The sequence below is a fragment of the Halichondria panicea genome, chromosome 6 (genome assembly GCF_963675165.1).
Source record: "Halichondria panicea chromosome 6, odHalPani1.1, whole genome shotgun sequence".
In the NCBI taxonomy this organism is placed as follows: Eukaryota; Metazoa; Porifera; class Demospongiae; order Suberitida; family Halichondriidae; genus Halichondria; species Halichondria panicea.
The window spans coordinates 6,966,739-6,993,382 of record NC_087382.1 but is presented as its reverse complement, the minus strand read 5'-3'; the positions used below and the strand labels follow the sequence as shown (position 1 = coordinate 6,993,382).

The 26,644-nt window shown below is 40.9% G+C and overlaps 2 long non-coding RNA genes and 1 pseudogene across 2 annotated transcripts; 2 read left to right on the top strand and 1 right to left on the bottom strand.

The window, feature by feature from the left end:
* Nucleotides 1–5,294: 5,294 nt before the first annotated feature.
* Nucleotides 5,295–6,451, bottom strand: LOC135336837 (uncharacterized). The gene is made up of 3 exons (XR_010394949.1): nucleotides 6,092–6,451; nucleotides 5,677–5,726; nucleotides 5,295–5,627 (listed from the first exon to the last, which is right to left on the bottom strand). It is a non-coding gene; the product is annotated as an uncharacterized LOC135336837 (long non-coding RNA).
* Nucleotides 6,452–20,087: 13,636 nt separating this feature from the next.
* LOC135337255 (uncharacterized) lies at nucleotides 20,088–21,348 on the top strand (annotated as a pseudogene).
* Nucleotides 21,349–21,410: 62 nt separating this feature from the next.
* LOC135336921 (uncharacterized) lies at nucleotides 21,411–22,055 on the top strand. The gene is made up of 3 exons (XR_010394978.1): nucleotides 21,411–21,530; nucleotides 21,633–21,680; nucleotides 21,773–22,055. It is a non-coding gene; the product is annotated as an uncharacterized LOC135336921 (long non-coding RNA).
* Nucleotides 22,056–26,644: the final 4,589 nt, after the last annotated feature.

Genomic DNA, 26,644 nt, shown 5'->3' with positions numbered 1-26,644 from the left:
ACAGAACACACTGGGGATTGCTAATCTGGAGTAATCCTGGCCCAGGACAAAATTCATGGTTTGTCGGGGAAATTCTGTGGCCCTGGGACATATGTCATGGTTAAAAGGGCCAGGGACACTTTGGGGGTCATTGGGGGGCACCAAGGGACACTTTGGGGGACATTGGGGGGCACCAAGGGACACTTTGGGGGACATTGGGGGATACCAAGGGACATTTTGGAGGACACGAAGGGACATTTTTGGAGGGTAAAAGGGACATTTTGGGCATTGAGGGCCCGGAACATTGGTCATGGTTAAAAGGGCCAGGGCCACTTTGGGGACCAAGGGACACTTTTAGGGACACTTTCGACAAAAAGGGACACTTTGGACCCAAAAAGGCCAAAAAAGGGCCATTCGTCATGGCCTGACCCTGACCCCCTAGCCACCTTATGCCCTATAACCCTATCCCTATAACCTAACTAACCCTACCGTTACCAAACCTCTTATATTTATAACCGCCCGACACTATGCACATTATATGCATAATATGCATACACAATTAAGTATACCTGTAGCCACAAATTTGACATTATGCACAATTAAAATAATTATTTGACATTATGCACATTATGCAGCTCAATTATACATCAAATATAAAATTTGACGTTATGCATATTATACACCACTTACTAAAATGTGACATTATGCACATTATACATTTTTATATCAACATTATATGTTACATGTATAATGGGGGGATGTTATGCAATTATACATATAATGTCATGCTAATGACACCAATCCTGCACACTTATGCAGATCACAGCCAATCCAGTAAGCGATTCGGGCATCATCTTGTAGATCCGGTATATCTTCCTAGCCTAACTTGCACAATCAAAAGTCGAAGCGCTTTCGAGTTACGAGCAGTTTTCTAAGAACTAACTTTTTGCATTTTTTAAAAATTAATATGGCCGTGTTACGTCGGCGTATAATCGGATATAGAGGTTCTTACCTTCAAAGACACCTTCAAAGAAAATGTTCCTTCAATTCCAGTATCGAGTAAAAATGTACAAACTTGTCTGGTGCTGAACGTTTCAGATGGTAGGCCCCACCTAGGAGCTGGGCTCCCCAGCATATATAAACCAGTTCGTCTCGGATAAAGTGAAGCAATGGACGGATGAACTAAAGACCCTATCAATAATCAGTAGCTCAACCCCATGCCGCCTTAACCCATGGTATGTCTAGTAAATGGTCCTATCTCTCACGAACCACCCCATGCATTGGCCAATACCTCGAGAAGCTAGACAACATTTTGCAGTGCCATCTGATTCTAAACCTCACTGGCAGACCACCACCGAACGAAACAGAGAGAGATCTGTTTGGGAGGCTAGGTGGTTTAGGCATTATTATTCCCTCACAACAGTCGGATCAAGAGTTCAAGTCCTCCATGCTGGTCACTGCTCCACTCAGGGAGCTAATCCACTCACAAGACCATGCATATGCTCTAACAAACCAGATATCAGCTAAAGCAGAGATCCAGCGAGAAAGACGCCAAAACGCAGATTTGAATGCCAATCGCCTCAGAGAGGTGCTAACACCTACTCTCAAGAAAGCCATGGATCTAGCAAAGGAAATGGGCTCTTCAAGCTGATTGACGACGTTGCCTCTGGAGGAGCATGGCGCGTTTGTAGACGCTCTGGCCCTGAGATATGGATGGTGTCCGCCAAACACTGCTACAAACTGTGTCTGTGGTGCAAATTTCACTATCGAACATGCTCTCTCCTGCCCAAGAGGTGGATTCCCGTCAATACGCCACAACGATCTAACTTGCCACCCTAATGACGGAAGACGTGTGTGTGGAACCGGATCACTCTCCTCGGAGACCATGGCAAGACGCACCGCCATTACCACCGATAACGCCCGACTAGACATCGGGGCAAACGGCTTCTGGGGAGGAAGACTGGAGAGAACCTTTGTAGATGTCAGAGTGTTTAACCCCCACGCACCATCGAACAGGAACACGAGCCTGCCTGGAGCAGTGCGGGTGTTAACATACGTGCCTTGTTAGATACGCTGGATTTTTTCAGTGTATGCATGACATCTTGGAAGGCGCTCTTCCATTAGAAGTCAAGCTCATGCTTAAGGTATGTACATAATTATGTAAACTGGATCATACTTATATGAGCGTTGTGTAACCTCTTGGTATTTTCATCCAATAGGTCAATATAGGTTCATGAGTATAAATTTTTTAAACAAAATATGCTCTACCCTGTTCAAATAGCTTGACCTTGACCTTGAGCTGCGAGCAGTAACAAGTGTTACCAATCTAGAGTAAAATTTGTTTTTTTAAGTGTTCTAATGTCCAAAAAAACTGCACCTCGTCATGGGAGGGTCCCTACACAACATTTTCTTGAGTTTGCCATCTTTGTCGTAAAATGCATTAGCTAAAATGCATTAGCTAAATCTTCTTTTTCCAATACCATCTTGAAATCTGAGGCTGGGCTGCTTTTAATTACAACACCAGCGCAAAGGTGTTTTATGTTTTAGTTCTTGGAGGTCATCTCCTAGTACTACCGGGTGTCACCAAGTGTCTAGGCGGTAACCTGATGTATTTACTATTGTCATGTTGGTACTATTGTCATGTTGGAGCAGCTGAATATAGTCTAAACCTTGGACCGTCTGGATTGAACCTTAGTTGAAATCCTTTACGTGCACGTCTTGATGTTACCCCTTTATAACGCATAGCAGAGACACAAAGTTGGACAACTGTGCCATATGAAAATTTGGTCTTGTATTCCTTTTCCAGATGATTCTTTATTGACATACCGTATATGCTCGATCAGAGGCCGCTCTTCCGCTCTTGTATAAAGGCCGCACTCAAATAGTAGCCTCCCTTGCTAGCAGCCGCTCTCAAATAGTAGCCTCAGTGAACTTTGACTCTAGCATGTGGCAGCCAAAAAAATTATTACTAGCAGCTAGCTACATGTACGTAGCTATGTTGTTAGTACTTCACAAAGACTTTCTCATGGCAGAGTTCAAGTTTATGCAGGACTTTTGATGACAAACTAAAGCGTATTTTAGTACAGTATCACCAGTCTGTGGACTACACCAGAGGATAAGAAAATGTTGAAGTCGTTACTTAAACTGTGTGAATCTGATCGTGAGCACTTAGGTATGCAAGTCCTCTGGATTATCTTGACGTTGAGAGTGCTGTATTTATCAAGAAATGGAAAAACTAGCCAGAACGAAAGAAAAAGCTACTACGAGAATTCTTCAGAGTCAGAAAAATGCCATTGAAGAAAAAACTGCACCATTAGATTTTAATTACTTTCAAATTTGCAGCAGATGTGGTTCTGAATACATAGCAACGTGTGTACAGGACCTTCAACTTGATCAGAAAGAGGAAAGACAAATTAATACAGATATTCAATACAACTCTTGGTCTAAACAGCGACAGGTAAATAGTCACAGAAAGCGCAGATGCAATATTTTTGATGATTCTTTAAAAGTGTATGTCCATTCAGAGGCAAGTACGTCGCAGATTAGCTGAGCAAAAGTATTTGCAGAAAAAGCAGCCACAAATTGAACAGTTTCCTAACATTGGAACCACAATTGAAACTTTTGTGAAAAGTAACAATGTAGGGGCAGAAGCAGACCTAACGTTCGATGGAAACGTTCGATGGAAATATCAAAGATACAAAAAAAGTTACGTACCGTATATGCTTGCTGGCTACAATTCAAGAGGGGCCACAGTTCAAGAGCGTGCCACAGTTCAAGAGCGGCGTTTATTAGCTACATTCTGCATTTCCATTGAAATGCATTCGTAGACGTGCGTGATGTGGGTTGTAGTTTTTCAAGTCAAAATTCGATTGGAAGACCGATTATACAGACCGATTATACGCCGCAGACGCATAAATGCGTCATGTCACTATGACGCATTTTTGCGGCAGCTGTAGTTGAACGCCTTCTTTTTGCAAGATCTCGAAAGGAGGAGGCCTCAGCACTGCAAACGGCCGAGCTGTAGACTAAGCATTGCATGGGGGTAACACATAAAAATTTTGCACAAAAACGGTTTTTTAAATACAACAAAATACATGTAAATTAATTCAAACTATCTAAAACTTGACCAACGAGGAGGTACTTGGCGATATCTTGTCCGATGATGAATCTTGATGAGGAGGACCCAGAAGAACCTAAGGTAGCGACTATGAATTTTCAGACCTTGAGTCGGACAACGACGAATAATCATATTGATACAATCATAGAAGCACTGTTCTTATTATTTAGATGACTCAGGCCTAGACCCACCACCCCAACCTCAACCACCACACCAGCCACCCCCTCCCTCTCAACCACCACCACCGCCTCCAGGTAAAATAACATCAGAAGAGGCTCATAACAAATAATATTATATAAAAACAGGCAATGGTCCAATGGTCTGAGACTGTCACCTTTACATCCCTGACCGGTCCGAGATCTCTGATTGCCCGCTACACACTACACATTTTTCACCTCTTAACCCTTTAACCGCCACGGGCCACGATCGACTTTTTAGCGAAATTCTAATTCTGCGATACTTAGGAAGTAGCTCGAACTACGCACATCCCTGTATAGACATCCCTGTATAGAGGAAGAGCTGTAGAATCACGTGCAATTTAGTCTAGAATTTTCCAAGCCACGTTGCTATGTTAAAATTTCATTAGCATCTTACCGCACGAAGTTTATAGCTATGGCTAGATTGTTTACTTGTGCCGATGTGCTTGAACAGCTTGAGGACAGCAATGGCGATGTCTCCTCTGGTGATGACAGAGATAGTAGGATACCTCCCAAAGGCTACCAGCTTTATGCCAGACGCTGATGAACATGCATGACATGGACCTAGACGCTAGCTATGGACCAGGACGGTGAAAGACCAGGAGAGGGCTCACTGTGTGACTCTAGTAAGTAGTATAGTATAAAGTAGTATAGTATAGCTAGAATATCAGTAGTGTAAGTATAGTATAGCTAAAATAGAGTCTTTATGTGAGCTTGTAAATTTCATAGATCGTTCATCGAGCCCCACCTTCTCTCTGATGTCAAGATATGTCTTAGCACTTCATATGATGTGAAAATCAAGCTTAGTCAGCATATGTGACAGGGCGGCCAATGAAAACGGACCTTAACGCGGCAATAATTAAATTAAGCTATAGGCCAATTTAGTAGAAATGAAAAACATGGGCAAAAAATTTTTTTTTTCACAGGTGCTAACTTCAACCCTTCCTCTACCTACCTGTAAAAATTTGGGTCTCTACGAAGCTTTAAACAGGTCAAGCGCGGACGTTGAAGAAACTCACCGAACGTTCATTTTTTACAATGAAATTTACTGTCTACGTGAGGGGAAATTCCCTGGGAATTTCCCTATTATTGTTAATTATTTTTAACAAATAAAAGATGACAACTTGTACAGGACTATTTCATCAGCCCAGTACTTACAATCATCAAGAGGAGCCAGGTATATTATAGCTCCACTTCTTAACAAACATAATTTAGCAACAGAAATAGATTAGAAAGAGCAGCTATCTAGCTAGCTAGCTTGGCGTAGATCCACTCTTGTTTCTTTAGATGTACGTATCCCGTGCCACTTGTCCTCATAAACACTCCATAACAACCTACAGATAAGTAGTAAGTTAAGATAGACACAATATCAATGTCACTTACATTCTAGCCAATAGACAAGCGTTTCTCAGGCCTCCGACACTTACCACCACCTGGGGGAACCATCAATATAAATGTTATACGACAATTCCACGCAGTTTCCTGGGCCCTCCATGATGTGATCACCCATCCCATCAGGCCTGTTACTACTAAGCACAATGGCAGTGATACCAGTACTAAATTAAAGGAGGAAAGCTTCTTATAAGGCTACTAATAAGTTGGATCAAGCCTTAGATCGATACGGATGAATACTAAGTGAAAGACTACCTATAATAGATCACTTAGGCTTCCTTTAAGCTGTATGAAGGACAGAGACACTTTCTGTAGGCTCCATACAAGTGAGGGATCTTTTATAAGACTGATACATTACACAGATAATAAGTACAAGCTTATAATATAACAAGACATGAGAGCTTACCATTTGAGCGACGGGAGTTTTTGTCTCTTTATTTCTTCGAAGATCCTTCCTAGGTGCCAAGCAATCCAGCTACATAGCTATACTAGCTAGCTAGAGAGTCCTAGAACGCCTAGCCTTCATCTAACTAACTTGTCTTATCCAGAACATCTTTTACTAAGCTTTATGAGTATACGGAAGTGCCCGGAAGCCAATAATTGAACTTCAATTATCATGACGTTTGAGCGTCATTTACTCAAGAGGGCGTTGCAATACCTTTGTAGCGTTCCCTCGAACATATCTCCGGAAAGAAAGTAGCTAGGAGGTCGATCTTGGTATCATTTTGAAGCTTAAAGGACGCCCTATCCGATTCAACAATAAAAACTGATTCGAAAATGCCCGCGTTAAGGTCTGTTTTCATTGGCCCTGTCACATATGATAGGCAGATCCATGAAAAAAAATTTTTGGATTGTATCTCACCGCATTTAAAATGATAAAAACGGGTGGGCGCAATAACCGTGGTTGCTATGGCAACACCATTTTATTCCTTGTTGTATGGGCATTCTATTGGTATATAGTTGCTAGTTGCTCTGGAAACTGGAAACCCGATAGAGACATTTCACTTCACTGTTAATTAAGAATCCGACGGTTAAAGGGTTAATGGCTGAGAGCAATAGATACGCCAGGGAGAGATGACAAGTACGATAAATGGAAGACTGAAGAATTGGAAGCTTATTGGAGTTTTTGTATTCTTGTATTCTATTGTCCACTTACCATCTCTGAACAACTATTGGAGTAGAGACCCTCTTACGCACTACGCCCCCATCACGACAAGGAGGCGCTTCAGGGAAATCTCTCGGTTGATCGGCTGGGTACAGGTCGGTCCACTCTCAAGCAGTATATGCCGATATGGGTACTGGGACCCAATGGGTACTTCAGTCGTGAAGCAGGAAATAACACGTAGTGAAGAAATTGACAAGCGGGTTCACCACGTCTACTTTGACAACTTCTTCACCAACTTCTTCACCAACGTCAATGGGAAAAATTTTCCTCCTGCATTGAAAAAAGCTTCCCCAAAATAATTACACACACACCCACATACACTCACACACCCATGCAAAAACAAACTCACACACCTACACTCACACACCCATGCAACATGCACACTCACACAACCACTAATAATGCTACGTTACCTTTACACAGAGGGACAGTCCAGAAGGGCCCCCGTGACAGCAACCGCCTGGAAAGATAAAATCGTGAATTTCCTCTCCATGACAACACAGCCCACAGCTATAGGTTCCGCTGATGTGCCGTCGTACAACCAGCACATGGGTGGAGTTGACAGGGGTGACCAGCTCAGGGGCTACTACAGAAAGTTTCTTTTTGTTAGCTTTGTTTGATGTAGCCACCCAAAATTAAATATCAAAGAGTTCCGCGGCCTAGAATCTTCATATTGCAGTCGGAGGTCATTACGGTGGTGCGATTGTTCCTCTCCAACTTCCCCGTAAAAGATTCGAGTGGTCCATGTCCGTCAATACATAGGACCGAACTGACACGACATGGTTTTGCCAAGAATGTGGAGTGTGCTTTTTCCTATGGCATAAGAACAGAGAACAGTAGTCGTACTTGTGTACCCGTGTACCCGTATTTGGCTCAGTAGAGTCACGTCAACATACAGGCTCAGCCGCTGCCTTTGTTCACTGTCATTCACTGTCACACTGTACACATGATAATTATACATACATGTACACAGACACAGAGAGCAACTAATATCTACCATAAGCCACTTCTAGCGAATCTAAAAAGACTCCTAGCAAAGTACTGTACACAACTATGTGCTCTTTTTACATAATCAAAGTGTACAATGAATGATACAGGATAATGAATGATACAGGGCCTCTAAACATTAACATCCTCTAAACATTAACATATAAACTGCGCTCACACGAGGCTGCATCTGGTGATCAGCCACACCTCACAAGCTACTTCTCAGCACTACAAACTCTACAGCTATATACTTACTACAATAAGTATTAGACAGTATAAAGGTTCTAGCGAAATCTAAAGAGCCATGTAACAAAGCAGTATTATACGCAACTACTACTTACCTTACCGCTTGACAGAAGCAGATCACAGCCAAACCTTCGAGATAGTAAGCGATTCAGGCTTTGACTGGTATATCTTCCTAGCCTAACTTGTACCATCAAAAGTCTTGTACCATCAAAGTCGAAGCGTTTTACTGTTTTCTACGGATTTTGTGCATTTTTTTGAAAATTAATATGGCGGTCATGGCATCATTTTCTAACCATTTTCTAACACTAACTGTTCACACTCATTACATGGATGGCAGTGATTTTTCGAGTTTCCTCCCTCGTTAAATACAGTTAAATACACACCATTACATAGGGTTATAATAATCTGATAATTGAAATCTTGCCCGAAGTGAGGGGGGACCGGAAAAATACGATTCACTATCAATCAAGCAAGCAAACCGAGTTCCGATACTATCGAGCTTTCTTGAGTTTAGCTATTTCTGAAACGAGCCTATATGGCGCATAAGAAAAAAATGGCGACTGTTTGCGAGTCTTTACAAAACCGTCTGACAAACCCTACTTATGCAGAAATACGCCCCTTTTTGGGCAGCTAGGACAAGACTTAGTTGGCTAATCGTAGAAAACGACCGTTTTGACTTGAAACAAGCAAATTGACAACCTTTCTCTGACGCTGTAGAAGAGACACTAGCTAGTGCTGATGACCTTCTTGAGAGACAATCCTTTTACCTAGTTATATAGTCCTGTTCTATCAGGGATGTACATGATGATCAGACCTTGTTCATCACTGAGAAGCGCTGCATTTGATGACAGGGCTGCTCGGAGTGTTTGGTGCTCGGAGTGCTCGGAGTGTTTGAGTGTTTGGTTCGAAGTTGGCGACTGGACTCTGTGATTCAGGTAGTTTGTTTTAGCTTGTTTACACCTATTAGAAAGGGTCATCAGAGTCACTGCCGGCACCAGACTCTCGCGTGTTTGGAGGAAGTTGGCCGCACCATCACTATACTGATTAATTACTCTTTCACTTGTGCTGGGATCATTCCATCCCAGTACATACATCGTTCGCTGGACTGGGCACAGTTGGTCATGCTTACATCCGGAGAGGTATATATGACTTTCTCTTTCATAACAACAGCTACCTAGAGATTGTGGTCCATGCAGTCGGCTGTAGAGGAAGTCAAGGCAGTACGTTGTTGTACCGACGCTAGGCATGATTCCACGGCCAATGCGCATCATATGACTGTGCCTTGCCTAGCCTAGCGACAGTACGTGCCAATGAAAACGGACCTTAACGCGGAATCAGTTTTTATTGTTGAATCGGATAGAGCGTCCTTTAAGCTTCAAAATGATACCAAGATCGACCTCCTAGCTCCGGAGATATGTAGGCCATAATTTAAGTCAATTATTGGCACTTCCGTATATTCCGTATACTCATAAAGCGATGTTCTGGAGAAGACAAGTTAGTTATATGAAGGCTAGGCGTTCTAGGACCTAGCAGCTATGTAGCTGGATTGCTTGGCACCGAAATAAAGAGACAAAGACTCCCGTCGCTCGAATGGTAAGCTCTCATGTCTTGCTCATGTCTTGTTATAAGTTATTATCTGTGTAATGTATCAGAGATCCCTCACTTGTATGGAGCCTACAGAAAGTGTCCCTGTTCAGCTTTAAGTGATCACTTAGTATTTGTCTGTATTGATCTAAGGCTGATTTAGTAGCCTTATAAGAAACTTTCCTCCTTTAATTTAGTACTGTACTCTGTACTGGTATCACTACCATTGTGCTTAGTCCTGATGGGATGGGTGATCACAGCCCAGGAAACTGCGTCGTATAACATTTATTTATATTGATGGTTCCCACAGGTGGTGGTAGGCCTGTGAAACGCTAGTCTATTGGCTAGAATGTAAGTGACATTGATATTGTGTCTATCTTAACTTACTACTTATCTGTAGGTTGTTATGGAGTGTTTATGAGCACGGGATACGTACATCTAAAGAAACAAGAGTGGATCTACGCCAAGCGCTCATGTTTGTTAAGAAGTGGACTGTTCCTGTACAAGTTAAAAATAATTAACAATAATAGGGAAATTCCCAGAGAATTTCCCCTCACGTCAGTAAATTTCATTGTAAAAAATGGTAAAAAATGGACGTTCGGTGAGTTTCTTCAACGTCCACGCTTGACCTGTTTAAAGCTTTATAGAGGACCCACATTTTTACAGGTAGGTAGAGGAAGGGTTGAACCTATGAAAAAAAATGTTTGCCCTAAATTAAAATTATTGCCGCGTTAAGGTCCGTTTTCATTGGCACTGGCACTGTCACATATCTTTCTTTGTCGAGCAAAAGCTAAGAATCTTGAATAAGCTTGTGACTAGGTCTGCTTACCTGGATGTTTTAGCACTGCGTTTACAGCATGAGTAGCCTCCACACAACAAGTTAGTACTGATAGTGGCAGCTTTCGGTGTTAAAGCTTCTTTGTCTAATAAAAGCGAGCAAAATGTAGAACTTGCACATGCGTTACACTAAAGTAGAAAGCTGTATACCAGGAACAATGGAACAGGGTCACTAAAGTAGAAGCTTGAATTATAGCTAGCGCTCTTGCTGCTGACTGGGACTGGGATCCTACTCCCATACTTCTCTGACTCCAGACTGTGATCCTAATCCACAGTGCATATATCACTACCTGTTCTCAAATGAAATGTTTCAGCATGCCTCCAGTCTGGTTTAGTTTGTGCAAGTCATACATGACAACAACATCACTATTTATAATCATGTCACCAGCCGAGGGTTTAGTGATAGAGACTGCGTTGCCTAGATTCTCTTTACTTTTATGATCAGCATGCTGACTATAAATATAATCCTTCTTCCCAATCACCTTCCTTGCTTGCTTGTAATAAATGCAAACAGACTGTGATCCTAATCCACAGTGCATATATCACTACCTGTTCTCAAATGTTTCAGCATGCCTCCAGTCTGGTTTAGTTTGTGCAAGTCATACATGACAACAACATTACTATTTATAATCATGTCACCAGCCGAGGGTTTGCACTCTAGTTTGTTTAGTGATAGAGACTGCGTTGCTTAGTCTACCTAGATTCTCTTTACTTTTATGATCTCTTTACTTTTATGATCAGCATGCTGACTATAAATATAATCCTTCTTCCCAATCACCTTCCTTGCTTGCTTGTAATAAATGCAAAGTTGTGCCGCTCTGCAAGGCTCGGCAAGGCATTTAAGCGAATTTGTGTTGGCCAGTGTTGGCCAGCCCCTCACGTATCTCAGACCTGAGATTACCAATGCTTGGAGGCAATTGTCTCAAGAAGAAGCCGTCCAGCTGCAACCTCAATACGATTTACTTAAACGATTTGGTGCGAAAATCGTCCGAGAACGTAATGCTGTAGCATGCGTATGCTTTCAAGAGATACAAGCAAACAGCAAACACCACAAGCAAACACCCCAAACTCAGCGTAAAAAAGGTGTTGCAAAACAAATGCAAATGGATGGACAAAGAGGGTTAAGGGTTAGTTGGGATAATATCGACGAACTAATGGACTTACCACAACACCCAACCCTCAACCCTTAACTGTGCATCAAATTCTTCCATACCTAGTGCAGTCAACTGCTCAGTGAAGCAAGGCAATGGCCAGAGAATGGCCAGAGAATGGTCAGAGAATGCAAGTGAATATGGGTCAAGTTCAGGAATTGAAATTGCTCCAGCAAAAATTCAGAGCACATTCCAGGTACCTCAGTGTCTATGCCAATGCCTCCACCTGCAAATGTAGCAACGCATGAATAGATCAAATGGCACCAGATCAGTTGGAAACTACTACGAAGTTTTCAGCAAGGAAAGTTCCACTATTACATATCAAATAGCTACGGGTAAATGAAGCACAATTGTGGATCTGAGAAGCTGACAATGCTATCGAGGAAAATAAATTTGAAACTTTGGTATGATCAATTGCAGGGCTTTTTAACTCGTATTGCTCAAGAGTGTATGAAAGGTATTCGCTTTTTCCACGGTCCGTGGACATAAGCTCTATTCGACTGCTACCTCTCCAGTGCTACCTCTCCAGCGCGTATTTCCAGCTAGAATGTTTGGACGGTACGTACCGATCAGTACCCTTACTGCAGCGTCCTTTACAAGAAAGGATGTTCAACCAGCTAAAATCAATTACAACCCCACACACATTTTAACAAACCTAGATCACTCCCACAACGTGGATCCTGTCACTAATCCTGTTGTTCTTGTTCCAAGGTCCAATACCTAATTCGGCAGAGTGAAGAAACCGCACACCTTTCGTGCGTCACACATAGCAAGCAATGCACGCACAGGTCGTCTTCACTGTACTAAAGCTGAAGCAACTCGGGGTTGAAGCTTTGAATTGATATCATGCTTTGGCTCACGGGGGCCAATCAATAACACATTATTTTTCTCGTCTAAAACTCACATCACGGGGTAAGTTTATAAATAGCACCAATGCATAAATAGCACCAATGCACATGTTTGGATGGTTTTAACCAATCTATGTTCAGGTTCAGTAAGAAAAGGTTTTCCGTCGAATGTCTTGAACTCATTCAATACCATTGTATACCATTGTAGACCCCGGGCTTACGTGTTAAAAGTATCTGTCACGCGTTTTAATAAGGGGGTGTCTGGCTATGACTACGCATTTCCGTTATACCAACCACTGTCAGAATGTTCACAAGCTTTACAAAGTTTTCGTAAGATGAAACTAGCTGATGGAGTTTGTATATAGTAGGTGGGAATTGATTCGAAATAACAGAGAGCTGAGGTGCTGTTTTGGGCAAGAAATAAGAAATGGCGGATGTAATGCGTACCATAAAATAACAAACCCAAACTACCACCGGGTTTGACAGATCTTGACAGATCTTCGAACTTCATCTTCCCAAACTTCGACCTCATCATTATGTTAAAATGATGATAAATAGGAGTAGAGATTCACAGACTTACTTATTCCTTTATCACAAGGATCTTCTGAGCTCCGCAGCAGATATACATACAGGATACATTGTATTAAGATTATTCAACGCCGTAAAATTGTTTACATGTTTACATGTGCACTACACTAAAGTAGCTAATAATATTTACCGTATATAACTTGCTATTATGATGCCAAACACTCCGAATGCGAGTGTATAAACCAAGAACCAACCTGTATCAAAGTTCACAAGTGGTGGTGGTGGAGTGGTGTTTCATCAAAGTCATCTATAAAATTATTGTCAAGATGATTGTCTGCTATAATTATTGGCTCAGGTATATTAAGGACTGGGACCTTCAATTATTGCTGAATCAGCTAAAACGCAGCCACGCCCACGATTTTTAATATGTTTTGTGTGTAAAAATTTTGTGCAGCTACTTATCTTTTTTAGTTCTAAAAACGGTGTTCTAAACCTTCCTTTTAGTTCTTTTAGCTCTTAATTCTTAGTGTAGTAGGTAGTTCAAAGGCTTAAGCAGACATATCCGCTGGGAGAGAGCATTATGTTCTATTTAGAGTAAGTTATTAGCCTATAAAAATAAAAATGTCACTTATTGTCAGCTGTAAGGCTGTAAGACTAAGTTTTGTGCAAAATCTCACCTTTGGCCAAAGAAGTGGCTCTCTCCCAGCAGATACGTCTGCTTAAGCCTTTGAACTACCTACTACACTAAGAATTAAGAGCTAAAAGGAAGGTTTAGAACACCGTTTTTAGAACTAAAAAAGATCAGTAGCTGCACAAAATTTTTACACACAAAACATATTAAAAATCGTGGGCGTGGCTGCGTTTTAGCTGATTCAGCAATAATTGAAGGTCCCAGTCCTTAATATACCTATATACCTGAGTGCTAGATGTATTTCTTTTCTTTACCCAGGTGTCACTGTCTTCGTTATAGTATAAAAAAGTGGATCGAAACGAGAAAGTACTGAAGGAGGCTTAGGTTGTAATGAATATCAAAAATAAATGTGACTATGACCTTCACTAGTATGAAGGTACTAATGGACGTTGCACCTACCGAGTCACTAGCGTCTGGTGTACTGGTGTGGGTGTACGGTGTACTGCTAATTATTATTATTATTATTATTATTATTAAGACTTTACAGCCTGTAACGTGAATGATATAAAAACAAGTGATTGTTGTAGCAAAGACTATAGCTGACAGACTGTGCCGCTTTACATGTGAAGCTAGCTATAATTACGTGTGTAGCATCTGTTGCACATGTAGCATCTGTTGCATGGGCACATTAAGTGGTAGGTACATGGGATGTCAGAGACAAAGTTTGTTTGAAGTGCTCCCAGAAGTAATGGTGGAGTGTATTCTTTGTTGAAGTTAGTGGTGCGCTGATATCCATCAGCATAGTGGGCATCAAGTTCCATAACCTTGTGATACGATTGAGGTAGAAGTGTCTGCTTGCGCTGTAGTGATTGGCTTGTACAGTGAGTTTGTTGTTGCAACTGAAGCGGGTGCGACCAGTAACGAATTTGATGTGATCTCTTATGTTGAAGTTGTCCGAGGGTTCCTTTAGTGACTTTACTAGAAACATTATGTCCTGTATTTCAAACCAGTACATTAGAGGTAGTAGCTTCAAATCGGACAGCCTTGATCTGTATGAGCTTGAGTAATCATTGAGTATGAATTTGGTGGCTCTCCTCTGGATTCTTTCTAGTTTTTGAATGTCCTTGATCAAATTTGGTCTCCAGACTTGGGAGCAGTAGGTGACCTGGGATCTAACTAGGGTTATATATAACGATTTTTTTGTGCTGGTTTCTGATTTCATTGAAATCGTCCGTCGGATGAGGTTAAGAGCTCGGTAGGCCTCAGACGATATGAGGTTATAATGCAGTGACCAGGAGAGGTTGTTGGCTATGCACAAGCCTAGGTCTTTTTCTTTTGTAGCAAAGTTAAGGTGAGAATTGTGGATTGAGTAGAGTGTATTAGGGTTGTCTTCGTGCCAGCTAGGATGAGTTATGCGCAGCACATTACATTTTCCTTCATTGAGTTGCATGTTCCAAGTAGTGCACCAGGATGACAACTGGTTGATGTCTGTTTGTAATTCCAATTGGTCTTCCGTAGAAGTGATGCACTTTACTAGCTTTGTGTCGTCCGCAAATAGAAATGGATTGATGGATTGGCAGATGAGATGCACTCCGGTAGGTCATTGATAAAAATAATAAATAACAGTGGGCCTAGGATGCTTCCTTGCGGAACTCCTGACATAACTGGTAAGTAGTTGGATGGAGTATTAATAACACTTGTGAAGTGTATCCTGTCATGTAGGTACGATTTAAACCACAGCCAAAGAGGGCTTGTGATGCCTGTCTTCCAAAGCTTTAGCAACAGCTCATTGTGTGGGACCGTGTCGAAAGCTTTCTTAAAATCTAGGTAGATGACATCTGTAGGTTTTCGGTTTTCTATGTTGTCAAAAACTTGGGAAAAGAATAGGATTAATTGAGAAAGACATGATCGGTTTCTTAGGAACCCGAATTGTTGGCATGTTATCTTTGGTCTCACGAATGTAATAATTTTCTTGTAGATGATAGTTTCAAAGACTTTGGATATAATTGGGAGAAGAGAGATGGGCCGAAAGTTTTCTACAAGATGGGGGTCGCCCTTCTTTGGGATTGGGCAGATTTTGTGGACCTTCCAGTGGGGTGGGAAAGTATGTGAAGATAGGCTAGAATTGAAAATGTGTGTGACTGATCTTGTGAGAGCGGTAGCACAGCATTTGAGGGTTGACGCAGTTGACGCATTTAAATTATCGTGGCCTGGTGACTTTGTTGTGTCTAGTGAGGTGAGGGTTTCGTACACCTCACTCTTCTATAGAGATAGAGCTCAGTTGATAAGTGGGGGAGGGCATTTTGTCCCATGGAGGAAGTGTATAGTCACTTCTTGTGAATGTCGAGTTAAAGTATTTGTTGAAAATTTCAGCAATCTGTCCAGTCTCTGTGATGATGGAGCCGTTGTGGATTATTGTTCTAGTTTGTGGACTTTTCTTACTTAGGTCGCGCAGATGACGGAATAGTTTACTTGGGTTGAACTTAAAGCATACTGCCAACGATTTTTCGTACTCAGATTTGGCAGTTGTCATTAGTTCCTGGAGATGAGTAGACAAGTTAGATAGCCTTAGGGATGTACTCTCAGTGGGTTTGGATTTGTTTCTGCGTGTAAGCGTTTTGCAGCGATTGATAGTATGTCTCATTTCTGTGGTATACCATTTTGGGCTTTTTGACTTCTGAGAGTTAAATTTGGGCACAAATATTTCCTGTGCTCCTGAACAGGCAGGCTTGGGTTGGCAGATAAAAAACTCAGACATGGAATTAAAATTTGCTTTTTTAAAGTTGTAGTTGCTGGCTGGTTTGTCTTTAGAGAGTAGTTTTGGTGTTTTTAAGCCATCTAGTGAGAACGTGATAAGGAAGTGATCAGACATAGGTGAACAATTAGACGAGTCAATGTGCAGGTTGAGTATCCTGTCTGGTGAATTCGTGCATACTACGTCCAGTATGTTTCCTTTTGTGTGTGTTGGAGATGCAATCAGTTGGAGAAAGTTCTGAGCGAAAAGTGAGTTACAAATAGAAACCGAGAGTGGAGTTGGAGTTTTTCCAGACAAAGATGACCAATCTACATCTGGGCAGTTTAGGTCGCCAACCAAGATGGTGTTGTGGTTTGGAAGAGACGATATGGCGTTTGCCACTTCTAAAGAAAAATGTGCTGGTGGTATGTAGATACATGCCAGGGTTGTTTTGGGAGAAACAAGCAGTTCAATTACAATTAGTTCCAGAGATTCGTGCCTGCAGATTAGTTGAGAGGGTATATCTTCGGATATCAGAATCGCTACACCACCTCCTCTCGCACTTCTGTCTCTGCGGTAAATTTTGTAGCCAACGGGAGAAATTTCATTATCATATATCAAATCAGTGAGCCAAGACTCAGTTATACATATCACATCCAGAGATAGGCTCGCTATCATTGAGTGGACAAAATTAATTTTATTTGCAATACTTCTAGAGTTCCAAACGCCAATTGAGATGTGCCTTTGGTCTAAGGCTAGTCAGTTTGAGTCTGGCTCGGAGGGTTGGTCGTCCCCCGAGTCAGATTGTATGGGCTATATGGGCTGATTGTTTTCAAGTAAGGGTTCTATGTTGTGGAATTCCATGTTTTCTACGTAACCCTGTCTTTTGTTACTGATGAGTAGACTTTTGCCACGGATCTTGATTGTTTTGCTATCTGTACCAAGGTTTATCAACCTTCTGCGTTCTTTAAGTAGAATTGATTCTATTGATCGCTCCTCCTTGGTCATATCAGGTTTTACTGATATGTCTGGTGTTGCTGCGAGCTTGAACCTGTTTGTCAAGATCAGTAGTGGGTCTCTAGCATTCGACAGTTTTACGCATTCGACAGTTTTACTAATAAGGGTCTAGGTCTGGTTCTTTTTGTGTCGTACTTTCCCAACCTTATGCAGTCTTTGATAGAATTATCACTCACATTTGGGTTTGTTGGTTTTAGGGCTGTGACTGCTGACTCAGTGTCCTTGTTTAGCCTTTCATGTCTTTTTGTTCCCTTTTCGCATTCCTTTAGACCGTAGACCACAACATTAAATTTGCGGTCCTCTGTGCTTTTGACCTTTTGACAGTAGTGGGTCTAGTTTCCTGTCTGGGAGGCTCTGTGGAGACCTGAGTTTGTAGCACTTCAGTGTATGGAATGTCTATGGCAGGGGCCGAGGTGTTGTTGAGTTTCAGTTCTGCAATTTCCAATTGTAAGGCATTTATCACTTGCATCACTTGCATCATGTTTGATAGCTGTTCCCCCTGAGTGAGAAGCTTACAGTGTGGACAGATAAAGGGCTCGCTTGAGGCTTCAAAGTGAAGAAATGCTGTAGTAGTCAATGCTGTAGTAGTCAGCCCCGCACAGTAATTGTGGATCCAGCCATCGCACATGCCCTCACAGAAGATTGAGTCTTTGGTCTTTGACTGGTCAGTGACTTCATCTTCGCAGACTTTACATACTAGTGACTTGGCCTTTTTGCTTGCTTTCTCCTTTGGAGGAGGTTTTGACCCTGACCCTTGTTTGGTGGGCATGTTTGCTTGGCTTTAGTATTTTATGTATGAGCTACTACTCTTATGAGTAGGCCAGATAAAAGATAAAGAGGGACTACTACTCTTTTGAGGCCAGGCCAAATAATAAATAAAATAAATAATAATAAAAATAAATAATAAAAATAATAAAAATTTAATAATAAATTATAACTCTCCCTCTGATCACAGCAGTCTCTCCCAGTCTCACTCACCCTAGCTTTAGATCACTCTCTTTAGTCTTCTGAATATCCCAGGACAAATGGATCTAATTTGACAACAGTATAGATCCTTGCAGGGTGAGCTCACAATAGAACTTTTTCTTCTCTGAGGGTCTAGCAACTTAAAGTCTAGTCTAGTACAAAGCTTTGAATGTGTGTTATTCAGCCTCGTGTTCAGCAGAGCTAGCTAGCTATAGATATAGCTATAGTATAATTATACTCACTTGCCTATTTCAATTCAATATTATTGGATGAACTCTCCTAGTCACAAACTCTAATAAACACTAAACACTCGGTGCAGGGCTAAAGTTTGGGTAATTATGTTATGTCATATCTATGTTAACGCTAGAATTGTCATCAACAGCACGAAGTAAAGCACAAAGTAAGGCAAATTTACAAAGTCCAGGGTATGAAACACCTCGATTGCAATCTTAAATTTTCATTGCATTAGAATGAACAAATGAAGACAGAGGTCAAAGGACAAAATCCCACGTTCAATCCAGCACTTGATATATATTTGATGCAGATGCTGCATATCGCTTTTACAAAACTAAATGCGAAGAAGACTCTTTGAAAAGATCTGGAAAAATGGAAGAGAAGAAAATTGGGAGAAAGAATAACTCGGGTAAGTAGGTAATTTTGTATTACCGGACGGACAATGTATCATTTTTTTTCAGAAGCGTAAAGAGAGGGAGAGCGCTGTTCAGAAAAATGGGAAGATGAAGTGGCTGAAAGTCATGGACAACGTATACATGTAGAAGTGGTTGTGCCCTGGAGGTCTACATGGAGGTCTACATGCGTTAATCTAATGTTCTATCGAACATTAGATTAATGCATGTAGACCTCCAGGGCAAACAGTGAACAACCATGGAATCTTTTTCTCCACTTTCTTCCGAAGACATGTATACGTTCAGTAACGAGTGGACTTTCTCTCCTTGGATTCTATTTTTAGTTTGCCTCCTTGCCTGAGGTGTGAAAAAGTCACCTCAGGCAAGGAGGCAAACTAAAAATAGAATCCAAGGAGAGAAAGTCCAATCCCTAACTCGTTACTGTCTGTTGTACAGTATAATTATTACTTGATCTCTGATTTTTTGTACCTTATTTTGTGCGGTATGATAATAAGTTGACATGACCTTCGCAGACTCAAATTGTGTATGTTGATCATCTATCAGAGATCCTGGGAAATGTGATGTTTCCCTGAACTTTCAGCTGCGCGCCCTATACTATACCACCCTGTATCAGGAGAAATTTCTGAATTTCCGACATACAACAACCACTTCCCAATTATCTAATTTCACTTTTGTTGATTGTTACTTCATCTGTGACATTTTGGTCCCGGCTTTAATTAAAAAAACACATTTTTAAAGAAAAATACATATCTCATGAACAATCACTTGCAACTATTTCCTACAGGTAGCCCATACCTACAGGTGGCCCATATCCTGGGGGTACCATGACGTCATCATCGTTACCTAGCAACTGACCACCCCCCACTAATTAACGATTTTTTTTTACACATTTCACAATTATGAACATAAACAATATTGTCTAAAGACAGGCTCTTGGCTCTCTACGAAGCTTTAAACAGGTCAAGCGCGGACGTTGAAGAAACGTTCATTTTTTAGGAATTTCCCTATTATTGTTAATTATTTTTAACAAATAAAAGATGACAACTTGTACAGGATACGTACAATCATCAAGAGGAGCCAGGTATATTATAGCTCCACTTCTTAACAAAACAGCAACAGAAATTCATAAAAAGCAGCTATCTAGCTAGCTAGCTTGGCGTAGATCCACTCTTAGATGTATGTACCTCCATAACAACCTACACCTACAGATAAGTAGTAAGTTAAGATAGACTATTGTTTCTCAGGCCTCCGACAACCTGGGGGATGTTACCTGGGGGATGTTATAGGACAATTTCCTGGGCTCTCCAAGATGTGATCACTCATCCCATCAGGCCTGCTAATACTAAGCACAATGGCAGTGATACCAATACTAAATTAAAGGAGGAAAGCTTCTTGTAAGGCTAAGTTGGATCTAGCATAATTATAGACGAATACTAAGTGAAAGGCCACCTATAATAGATCAGACAGGCTTCCTTTAAGACACTTTTTGTAGGCTCCATACAAGTGAGCGATCTATTATAAGACTGATACATGACACAGAAAGTAAGTACAAGCTGATAACAAGACGTGAAAGCTTACCATTGGAGCGACGGGAGTCTTTGTCTTTTTATTTCTTCTTCTTAGATGCCAAGCAATCCAGGAAATCTTTTACTAAGCTTTATGATCTGCATGACGTTTGAGCGTCATCTGCTCAAGAGGGCGTTGCAATACTTCGTAGCGTTCCCTCAAACATAGTCGATCTTGGTATCATTTTGAACATTTTGAAGCTTAGAGATCCAATTCAACAATAAAAATAAACTCGGGATGACGCGTGAGTGTTTGCTTGATTTCTCCAACTTTTCAGTTCTTATTTGTGCAGACCAATTGACAAGAAGCCCGATAATAAAGAATCAGAGATGGACCTAGACAAAGACTGGGCGGAGAAATTAGTTATTCCTGTTCGCTTCTCTACTTCTACTAACAAAGTCCTCGATACCCTCGAGACAGGGTATCTTACAAAGAAAGCATGCGTGGAGATCGTGTACATCGTGCACACATCCCGGCCCACTCCTAATGACCGGTATGTTGGAGACTAGTCGAGAAGCATACAATTCTGCCGGACAAAGTGGACAATGGCGCTTAAGGTGTGTGATGAACCGTTTTTTTATATATTTCTCAGAGCTGCGTCAACTTCGTACCAAGTTTAAAAATATACGTCAGCCAGATAGAGCTGTTCCTCCAAGGCAAAGATTGATACGTCTGCAGAAACCACTTTGTCGAACGTCACATTTCATTCTTGAAGCGGTCATACCTCTCAAAGAACTCTCATGGAGCAGACTGCTCACATGCATACGTAGGGAGTGGATCAAGACAGAAGGACCAACCGTAAAGCAGATCTTGGAAATGTTCTTTTGAACCCTATACAGATGATCAAGGAGTTTTGCCAAATCACTGGAGCGAATTAGTTAAGTATTCTCACACTAAAGAAGCTGTTGTCGGAATATACATCGAAAGTGAATCAGCAGGTATTATGTACTAAGTCTTGTATGCATGCGTACAATTGGCAGTAACTACATTTCAACACTTCATGGGTTTACATGAATTATACTGCATCATATACGCTTCAGCTACTTGCTGTTTTTCTTGGTCGAGGAAAGGGAAAAGATATTCTCGAGGTAGGCCTGTAATGTAAGTATGCTTAGCAGTGTGCATGTTTGATAGTAGACTGTTTGCTTCCAATTATCAAGACCTGTGATTTTTAATATAGCTCTTAACGAAACACTGTTTATGTTTATTGGTCCTGGTGGAGGATAATGTCCTGGTGATGTAACATCAATCCACGTCTGCTTTGCTACATCTCTTTTCCTACCATTCTGTTATTTTTTGAAAAGTTTGTATATAGTCTTCTGTACCCAAGTCTATAGTTAATTTCCACGACAATCTTGAGTAAATTTTATCAACAACAAACTGAACTAACTGAAAACTGAACTGTTACGCATATTTTTTTTTTTTTGTGATTTGTGATTAATTTTGTTGTTCGTGAAATTATATACTAGTAGAACTAGTGTTCAAGCTGGCGCTGTGCTAATGCCTCTCGCCATGTTTTTGCTTTCGCTGAAAAGTATTAGAGTGTTATATTAGTTTCTATAATGAATTTTATATTAAAGGTTAGCTTATCTATATAAAGTCACTGAGAAGAAAAGACTTATTTACATGCATCTATTGTTGTATTATGTGGCTTACTAGGACCTCAAGAAAGAAGAAAATTGATTCTTCCAAGATCTGTAGTTCAGTGTATATAATATCTAAGAAGAAAAGACCTGTGTACATGCATATTGTTATCTATATTGTTATATGGTAGTGTTTTGTGGCTTACCAGGCCTTCAAGACAAAGATGATTCTGCCAGGAGGATCTGGATCTGGATCTTGGATATTATTATTTTCTCACACGTGGGGAATGAGCGCGCATGCGCATTACATACACAGGAATAATTAAAGGGTGTGTCCAAAGAGATCAATTTCACAAATGGCTACTGCTAGCTAGCTGTTTTAACAGATATTTTCTGAGTATTGTAGCTAACAAAAAGCTAGCGCTTTAGTGCAAGGCTAACTCATATGTTGAATAGAAAGTTTGTGCGGACAGATGATGCTATGAAAGATTCTGAAGAGACTGCAACAGCCTTCAATGTGAGTCAAACTAGCCATAACTCGAGAAAGAAGCTTTAGTTTGCAAATCCACGAATCAAAATCCAAGAGAACGTGGCTAGAAGCCTATAGAAGCTGTTAGTTTTCGTCGCATTGCAACCGTTGAGCAGTTACAGCTGGAACAGACACACAGACACACACACACACACAGTCAGCTTTACCGTATCCCTCGTGCGGCTACGCCTCGAGGCATAATAACCTGGTGCATGCTATAGTGTTATGGCAGCACCTGCCTTGACACCGGGTGTCAATAACTTGACACCCTTGATAGGGTGTCAGTATGGCATTGACACCCTATTTTGGTTTTACTGTGACACCCCTTTTTTTACAGTGTAAGCTAAGAATTCACTGCATGTAAAAGCAAATAAACGAGATAAAGTATTACGGAACATATTATTAGTAATTTACGGTAAGGATGCTTTCACAATTAAATATTCTGTGCCACTTCATAGTGTTCATTTGATTTGTGTCAGATGGTTGTGTCAGATGGATGGTAAAGTCAGATGGATGGTAAAGCTGGATGGATGGTAAAGCTGGATGGTAAAGCATGGTCCAGACGGCCAGATGGATGTGATATCTAAATTTGGCCAGTGATCTACAACTTCATCAAAGAAGCTATTGTCACGACATACCCACCGTCAAGACTTTCTTCCCAGGTACACAAAGTTTTTTGTGTGTGCTCAATGCAGCCTCTTTGATAACAAAACTATACATCGCCATCTTCAGAAATGAAGGCACAATGAAACCACAAGTTTGGCAAGTTCCTTCTTTCTGAGAAAGTGCGAACCAGGCTTCTGTGTTCGGTTTTTTGTTTTTGTTTTCGAGCTCTTTCTTCAACAATGCAACATTCCTCTCATAATTATGATTGCAAATTATGATTGCATGTCGTAGGCGATTGGTGTTTTGGCATCGAGTATAACCCTGCCAACCTCTCTAGATACAAAGGAATAATTACGTTTAATGAATCAGTAAAAAAATTAGATATAGTTATGTAGGAGTACAGTAGAACCTCGATTATCCGGACACCTTGGTTCCAGAAGCAGGCCGGATAAGTGAATATGCCGGATAATCGAATAGATGAACCACGCTTTGATCCACCCACTTTATTGATGAACAGCAGTGCCACATGGTTGTCTGCGCATGCGCAAAAGAAAAGCAGGCATGTCTCCATGGTAACAGCTGCAACGCGCATGCGCATTTGAGGGACACGCCCATTGGACACGCCCATTTTCTAAATTATGTAAAAAGAAAACTGCCAAGCCGGATAATCGAGGTTCCGGATAATCGAGGTTCTACTGTAACCCCTGTATCTGTCACAAGACCAATCCAACACAAGACCAATCCAAGCGTGGTTGAGAAAAGTACATGCTACGTTCAAAACTATCTATCTAGTACCAAAGAAACCCATGTCAAATGAAACCCATGTCGATTCATAGCTACAAAACCAGAACCAGATTAAAGAGTGGGACCGGGATACCGGAAGTTTAATGCAAGCAGCGAAACAATACTACACACACACACTGTACCAGAGTATACTCTCCAAGAAAAGGGTACTTCAGAGTCAATGCCTTTGCTCATTGTTATTGATAGCACCCTGATCATATAATTATTTGCGATCGTTCCGTCGTATACTTGGGTGTTACAGTATGCATGGACTGGTGGGTGCTTATTGCAGTGAACATGAACATGGACTGGTGGTATTGTTACAGTACGCATGGACTGGTGGGTGGTCGAGGTTTATTGCAGTACAAGTGAGCAATCATAGTGAGCAATCATGAACTATATAGTGGGTGGAGTTAGCATGGACTAGTGGATGTGAAGTATTGTTGCAGTTGCAGTGTGCATGGACGGTGGTCAGGTGTGTACATCAGATGTCAAGTATTGTACCATGGACTAGTGGGTGGTCAGTATTGTTACAGTGAGTATGGACTATTGTAGAGGTGGACTCTTGCTACAGTAAATACCAACTGGTGGGTGATGAAGTACACACTGCAGTGAGGCCTATATGCTAAGGATTTATGAATGACAGGTATAAAGATAAAGCAAAGGAAGTTCTACAGGAAACATTGCACTATCCTGTAGTAGTAAATGTGAAGGCAGGAAATGTGCACTAAGGCCAAGGACAGTTAACAAATCCTACAGATGTTGTGCGTCTGGACTGTTACAGGAAATTTAAATATTGCTGTGCAAGTTATACACACAGCACTGTAAAGTGTTAACAATAAAGAGCAAGCTATAATATAAACATAATTATGTTACGCTGGAGACGATTATGCGCCAATGACGCCTATTGGCGTCACTCTGGTAAGTGGCTGACACGGCCGTTGACGCCAATTGGCAGCGATCCGGCTTCTCTCTGCGGTAAAGAAACCAGGGTGAGGCTGCAGAAAAAAAAACCGTGTTCTAAATAGCTCTTAATTCTTAGTGTAGTAGGTAGTTCAAAGGCTTAAGCAGACATATCTGCTGGGAGAGAGCCACTTCTTTGGCCAAAGGTGAGATTTTGCACAAAACTTAGTCTTACAGCTGACATAAGTGACATTTTTATTTTTATAGGCTAATAACTTACTCTAAATAGAACATAATGCTCTCTCCCAGCGGATATGTCTGCTTAAGCCTTTGAACTACCTACTACACTAAGAGGTTTAGAACACCGTTTTTAGAACTAAAAAAGATAAGTAGCTGCACAAAATTTTTACACACAAAACATATTAAAAATCGTGGGCGTGGCTGCGTTTTAGCTGATTCAGCAATAATTGAAGGTCCCAGTCCTTAATATACCTGAGAATGTGTATAATATCACACTTCCTCACAACTGTACACTCAAAATAGTAGTATAATTATGCTTATTATACCACGTTATACACATGTTATACACAGTGTTATACAGTATAAAGTCAACGTATAAAGTCAACGTGTATAATATCACACTTCCTCACAACTGTACACTCATGCATGTTATGCATAATTTAGATCAACGTATATAATATCACACTTCCTCACAACTGTACACTCAAAATATCAGTATAATGTGCATAACATGCATAATTATACCACATGTTATACACAGTGTTATATACATGTTAGATATTATACAGTATAAAGTCAATGTCACACTTACCGAAGTTACGCACAAATGGGACCCAAAATACCAGTATAATGTGCATAACATAACATGCATAATTATTTACATGTTCATGTTAGACATTATACAGTATAAAGTCAACGTGTATAATGTCACACTTACCAAAGTTACGCACAACTGGGACCCAAAATACCAGTATAATGTGCATAACATGCATAATTATACCACGTTATACACATGTTATACACAGATGTCACGCCAGTGTAATGTGCATACATAATAATTTATTATTTACCCATGTTATTCCCATTACTGTTGTACACTGTGTTGTACACTGTGTTGTACACACATGCATGTGTAAAGCCATTAATTAGGTTAAAAGATTAATTAGGTTAAAAGGTCAAAATTAATGCCACATGGCTGCGTGTAATAAAGAAAATAAGATGGTGAGTATATATAAAACAGCACAGACCTATTATAGTATTGCTATAACAGTACAGGACTGAGGTTGTTATCTATATAAATAGTTTCAGGTTGGCAACTGATTCTCGATATCGGCGAGGGCAGATGAACTTGCCGAAATGTCAAATGCCGTCCAATATTTGTTGTCGCTGATATTTGCTGTCTTTAGCATTTTCCAGAGAGTCTGACAGTTTCCTCTTTCTAAATCGTGTGATTGCCCGCCGATTCGGGGTTGACACTTCAATCACCTCCCCAAAACCGAGATGAGCAGCAGTGTTCACTAGCTCTGTTGCCTTGCATGGACACAGGATAGCTAGAACCAATTTTCTCCGAAATATGTTTTTGACATACATCCGAGAGGTGGAGAATTCCGTCACCATATTTTGAGTG